At 38.9% G+C, this 6,906-nt stretch overlaps 1 non-coding gene across 1 annotated transcript; it reads right to left on the bottom strand.

Moving 5' to 3' along the window:
* Positions 1-5,424: 5,424 nt before the first annotated feature.
* LOC122094492 lies at positions 5,425-5,531 on the bottom strand. Its single transcript, XR_006144808.1, has one exon. It is a non-coding gene; the product is annotated as a small nucleolar RNA R71 (small nucleolar RNA).
* Between the last annotated feature and the right edge of the window lie 1,375 nt (positions 5,532-6,906).

Here is a 6,906-nt window from a genome sequence, read left to right as displayed (position 1 = left end):
TATCAATCTCGGTCTTGACTATTCCAACCGATACAGGTGGTATCGTTGTGTACAGTGATGCTTCCAAACTAGGGTTGGGTTGTGTGTTAGTGCAACTTGGGAAGGTCATTGCTTATGCATCTCACCAGTTGAAAGAATATGAAAAGAACTACCTTACCCATGGTTTAGAGCTAGCAACTGTGATTTTTACCTTGAAGATTTGGCGGCACTACTTGTATGGTGAGAAGAGTGAGATATACAGTGACCACAAGAGCCTTAAGTACTTCTTCACCCAGAAGGAACTCAACATGAGGCACAGGAGTTGGTTAGAATTAATGAAGGATTATGACTGTACTATCCACTATCATCTAGGGAAAGCTAATGTAATAGCCGATGCACTTAGTCAGAAATCTCAGGCACTAACTCTTGCATCACTGACCACCAATGAGCATCTTATCGAGGAAGCCAGGAGATTTGATTTAGAGCTACTAGTGGAAGGTGACAACTTGTCACTATTGGCATTGGTGGTGCAGCCTAGCCTAGTAGACAAAGTCACTATAGCTCAGGTTATTGATTCTGAGTTGCAAAAATTGATAGTAGACTACAAAGAAGGGAAACAGAAGGACCCGAATTTCTCCTCGATCGAAGGGAGAATTCTTAAGTTCAAGAGAAGGTTGTGCATGCCAAGTGATAGTGACTTGAGAGATACTATTTTTAGAGAAGCACACAGCTCTCCGTACTCCATTCACCCCGGTAGCACCAAGATGTACAAGGACCTAAAAGCTTTCTACTATTGGAAAGGGATGAAGACTGATGTGGCCATACATGCATCGAGGTGTCTCACTTTCCAGCAAGACAAGGTAGAGAGACAAAGACCCCATAGTTTACTACAATCACTACCTATTCCAGAGTGGAATTGGGAGAACATTACCATGGACTTCATCTCAGATTTGCCTCGCACCAACAAGGGTATGGATGCCATTTGGGTAGTTTTGGACCGCTTGACCAAAGTAGCTCACTTCATCCTAATTAAAGTCACCTTCTCTATGGACAAGTTAGCCAAGTTATATATTGATAGCATCATCCGACTACATGGTATACTAGTTAGCATCATCTTCGATCGAGATCCCAGATTTACTTCTAAATTCTAGACAGGTGTGCAAAAGGCTATGGGAACGCAACTAAATTTTAGCATAGCACTTCACCCACAGATCGATGGGCAGTCAGAGAGGACTATTCAGACGTTGCAAGACATACTTCAGGCATGTACCCTCGACATGAGTTATAGTTGGGATGAGCACATTTCACTAATTTAGTTCTCCTACAACAACAGCTATCAGGAAACTATTGGTATGTCTCAATTCAAAGCATAGTATGGTTGGAAATGTCGAACTCCTCGCTATTAGGACAAAGTTGGTGAGTAGCATATCCTAGGTCCGAACTTGATACAGGTCACTACTGAGAAAGTGGGTGTGATCAAAGAGAGAATTAAGGCAACTCATTCTAGATAAAGAATTATGCAGATGTTAGGAGAAAACATCTACAGTTCAAGGTGGGAGACAAGGAATTCCTGTGGATCTCCCCAATCAAAGGACTGATGCGGTTCAGAAAGAAGGGAAAGATGAGTCCTAGATATATGGGACTATATGACATATTAGAGGGGATAGGACTGGTGGCATACTGGATAGCCTTACCACCAAAATTGGAGGGTACCCATAATGTCTTCCATGTATCCATGCTTAGGAAGTATTGTCACACCCTACCTCAAACTAGGCCAAGGTATGTGGCATTGGACACCCACATCCAGTCAGCCTAACCCTCTAAGATCGTAGATGCAGTATCATAATTTCACAAATACCACCAAGACCACAACTAAAATCAGAGTACACTAATAAAATTGTACAAATATCACTAGTGTTGTAGAAAATGATAAATTACATTATACAAATTTTCATATCTTTAAACAACCGCAGGTTTAATATTACTTATTGCATATTTCATAATTATTTACATCAAAAGGATAACTAAAATCGCAGAAGTGAAGTCCATCAACATCCTAGTGTCTTGCAAACACAAACCTCACTACCGCCGCTAAAATCTAATCCTACCTCTGCACTGGTTCCACTATCTAAAAATAGTAATCAACGAGTGGTGAGCTTCACAAGCCTAGTGAGGTGTGTACATGCAAGAAAACGTAAACAAATGATGCAATGCATGCTCAAGAAAATTAGATGATGCTCATAATCCATTTTTATCACACAATACCTCGCAACCTATTACTAAGTCCAAAATAGGGTATCACTACTACTGCAACATAGGCCGTATCCCTGGTCCCAACCCATCAGTCACCCAGCGATACAAGCTAGTTGCAAGTCAGGAGCCTATAGGTCCTAGGAAACCCATCGATCATCCCATAAACCCCTAATGGGTAATCCCACCCTACAGCCTCGGTTATATAAAACTCATCGGTCCTTGGTCTCGAAAAACCCATCGGTCACCAGAGTTGTAGAACAATCATGGTCCTAGAAATCCCCTCTATCACCTATGTTGTGGGGCAAGGACAATCCTGACCCATCGGTCACCCGTGCTGCATCACAAACATACCATCCCCTGGGATTAGCCAATACCTAACCCCTTATTGGCAAAGGGTATAGCACCAGGGTCTATATAACCTAACCAAATGCAATCAACATGAGTGTGTATACCATCACCATACATCGCACACATCCTTCACCCTCTAGGCCCATGGTACCAGAAAAAACCTCGGCCACACCGTGCCCTAGACCGTCAGAGCCACAATTATAACTATACTACTAACTGATGAGCACATTTATATGTGAAATCTAGTATAGTAAAATATGCATTTTACATATTTAGAATTGAGCTACCTTGGGTTTTACTCTCTTTTTGCAGGTTTTATAATTTCAAGGCCTTACGGACTATTGGACCCTATATCTCCAATTTTACACTTAAAGAGGTCCTACTTCTTTTCATGGTTGCGAAGAGGATGAAATTCTAAGCAAGATGGACATGTTCAATTAGAAGTATACATTTGTTTGGTCAACCGTACAAATGATTATTCTTTTCGGCCCAGAAAAAGAATAATGGATCAGAACTGAACCGAGATGCAGAACCAACCCATCTATAGCTGTCCCAAGGGTATAAAGAATATTTCAAATGCCAACAACGATTGATGGACCACATCCTTAAGTGATTGAAGATTCATTTTTAGTAACAATAACTACCTAGCGTAGTTGTTGAGTTGTGGTGTGCAAAATCCCTTGCTTATTAGGAGGTCTCAAGTTCGAACCTCTTAGTTGCCATTTTGTTGAGGTTTTTTTTAGAAGACAAGAAAAATCGGCCAAAGGGGATTTCTTACACAAGAAGAGAGAGAAAAATAGAAAAATGGAGAAAAAATAGGGAAAAAAAGGCAAGAAAAATCGTGGGAGATCTCTCTCCACATGTTTTCTTCTCTCTCCTCCACCTCATCAATAAGATAAAAAAAATCTTTTTTTTAAAAGCTAAAATCGTTAGCTTCCCTTCCCCATTCTTTATATAATAGAATTAACACAAGGGGAGGAGGCACTTCATTCTTCTTTTAGGGTTTTTTCTTAGTTGCTTTATCTCTTTCTCTAGTTTTCTCTTTCTCTAGCTTTAGTTCTTGGTTTAAGCTTTAAACACTTTTGTAAGTTCATTTTATTCAATTAATGCAAGCACTTTTGTTTTTGATTCTGTCTTTTATTTTTATTGTTTAAGCAATTGAAGTTATAATTTTCAAGTTCTAGTTCTAGGCTTAGTTCTAGGTGACAAGAATAAGCTATGAAGCATGTCTTTCAAGTTCAATTTTTTTCTTCAGATTTGTTTTCTCTAATACTAGAAATTTCAGAATTGGTTTATTTTAGGTCTAGTTTTTAGTACTGGTAGTATCTCAAATCGATCAAGTTTTCAGTTTAAGAGTTGAAGTTCAAGTAAGTAGGCTCCTTCAGTAGTCTTCTCTCCCCCCACTCATTCCCTCTTCTGACTATCCTTTCTTTCTTAATTTAGGATTTTAATTTCAGTCGTTACATTATTGCTATCCCTTTCCCCCAAGGTTCATGACTAGTGTATGTATTGGCTTTGCCCCTCCTAGTCATAGAACTATCAATTTATTATTTTTATTTTAATTGTCTCCTTTTCCCTAAAGCCAAGTAGAGTAACCCTTATAAGAGTGACTCTATGGTCAAGTAGGGAAGCTCATATTATGATGCATCCCTCAGGCTAAGTAGTGAAACCTACTTGTGAGTCTCTCTCTAGCTTTATCCCTTTTCTTTTACTGTATTTTTATTTCAACATTTTTTTTCTTTCATTGCTTTTTAATTGCGTGGGGTGTTTATTTTCATCTATATATTTATTTAATTTTAATTGCATGGCTTGTGTCTTTAAATTCTTAGATTGATGAATGGTTAGTACGTTATTTTAGATACATATGTTTAGGACGGTAATTGAAATTAGATCACAGCTATTAATCGGTTCACTTTCGCATTATTAAAAGAAGTAAAAAAAAAATAAAGTGGATGCTCTCCCTGTGTTCAACTCGTAGCTACACTGATCCGTACGCTTACGGTTACATTTTAAATCCTAACAAGTTTTTTGCACCTTTGCCGGGGAGACAGTTTCATGTTATTTTTCACTTTCTTTTGGTAAATCGGAGTGCTTTGTTTGCTTTGTTTTGTTTTTTCTTTTCTTCTATTGAATTCCTGAGAATATCAACTTACAATAATCGTTGTATCAGTGGAGGTCACCATGCCTCACAGTATGATAAAGACAGGTTTTGCCCTATAGCAGTATCTCAGGAATTGACCTGAGCAACCCCGGATCACTGCCGGTAAGCTCCCATAAAGCCAAAAAAAAAAATCAAAAAGTTTGGCTATCTATTCTTTTATGCTTGTCTTACTCTAATTGTGGGTAGTTTTCTGTTGCATGAGTGTTAAGTGGGTATGTAATACTAAGAATCGGTTAGAAAGAAGAGATCCAACAAGTAGTGATCCTATACGTTTGCTCTCTTTAAAACCCTTCAATATGGGAGACCAATAGCAAAACCCTCCACCTAAATCTCTGAAAGATAGGTACTACCCCGCTAGAATAGCCCAACCTTCCTACATAGTTCTATCACAAGCCCAGGGTAATAATTTTGAACTCAAATCTCAATACATCACTATGTTGCCCCACTTCCATGGGTTGACCTCTGAGGATGCATACCTATTTCTAAGGGAATTTGAAGAGGTATGTGTTCTAATTAAGATCCAACAGCTTTCTGATGATGCTGTTAAGCTTAGGTTTATCACTTTTGCATTGAAATGCCATGCTAAGAAGTGGTTGTATGGATTACCCACAAATTCCATAACCTCATGGGAATAGTTCTTAGTTATCTTCCTTAAGAATTTTTTCCCAACTTATAAGACCAATAAGCTTAGAAGTGATATCCTTTAGTTTAGGCAAAATCCTAGTGATTCATTTTTCAAACTTATGGAGAGATTCAAGGATCTACTCCACGAATGCCCTCACCATGGCCTAGACTTATGGCATTTATGTCAAATAATTTATGAGGGTATTGATTACCCAACTAAACAAATGATAGAGTCTATATGTCTTGAGGGATTCACATCCTTTACAGATGAAGGAAAGGCATGAGAATTCTTACTTGACTTAGCTGACAAGACCTGTGAGTGGGAATCAACCTAAGAGAGTGAAAGACCATAGGAGGGCAAGGATATTCTGTGGATGGGATAGTAGCCAAGGAAACCCATTTGGATAGCTTAATCAAGAGGATTGAGGCTATTGTTCTTAGAGAGCCATCATCAGTCAATTTGGTTAAGATTCGTGCTTGGTGCCAGTCCCCTGGACATGTCATAGAAGAATCCCCCAACACCTCTGAGGGCACTTCTAATAATAGTGTTAATGTCTTATACCAGAATAATCCATATAGTAACACCAACAATCCAGGATGGAGAAATCACCAAAATTTCTCTTGGAATCAAGGTAACCAAGCAGGGCCTTTCAATTTTCATAATTAAGGTCAACCTGGACCCCAAAGGCCTCCTTTTGCAAAACAATATTTTTCCCAAAATACTTTTTCTAGGTCAAATGTAGGACCTTAGGCTAGTTTTCCTAGGGCCCCTCTCCTATCATCTTATCAGCAACCCCCTGGGTTTACCAACACTGGAGAGGCAAGTAGAATAAGTGACTTAGAAAAAAATAGGGCCCTCCTCATGACAAGCCATCAAAATCTTACGAGAGAACTCACTCAAGTTATCTCAATTATGCGTGAGAGGGAGAAATGAACTTTACCCAGTCAACCATAGCCTAACCCTAGGCATCATCAGCCTGTTAGTTTACAAGCACCAATTAATGCACCACTGAATATAGTACAAGGTCAGACCCAACAAGGGCCTTCTAACTAATGTAACGTTGCTTATGCCCTTAGGAGTGGTAGAGAGTACCAACAGAGCATTCCTAAATCTTCCCCATCTATTACTCCTATCAACTCTCCTTCAGTTAAGGACACAAGTGTGCCTCTTGTTCCAGGTTTGTCTGATAAACCTAAAGATTCTTTTGAAATTAAAGATGATTTGATTTGAGGAAACCAAAAATGATTCTTCTAAAAAAGGGCAAATCCCTAACATTCCTTATGTTCCTCCTATCCCATTTCCTAATCGCTTGGTAAACAAAAAGAAGAATACTTCCATGGATAAAATTTTAGAAGTCTTCAAAAAGGTAGAAGTGAGCATCCCTCTTTTGGATGCTATATCCCAGATCCCCACCTATGATAAGGTACTGAAAGATTTGTATACTCACAAACGTATCACTAGTGTGCCCAAAAAAAGGTTCTTGGCAGGTAACATTAGTTCCATAATTACTCAGCCTATAACAGCCAAGTATAAGGATCCA

The sequence above is a fragment of the Macadamia integrifolia genome, chromosome 11, assembly GCF_013358625.1.
Source record: "Macadamia integrifolia cultivar HAES 741 chromosome 11, SCU_Mint_v3, whole genome shotgun sequence".
NCBI classification, from domain to species: Eukaryota; Viridiplantae; Streptophyta; class Magnoliopsida; order Proteales; family Proteaceae; genus Macadamia; species Macadamia integrifolia.
Note: the sequence above shows the minus strand (reverse complement) of the source record. Positions and strands in the feature narration are given on the sequence as shown.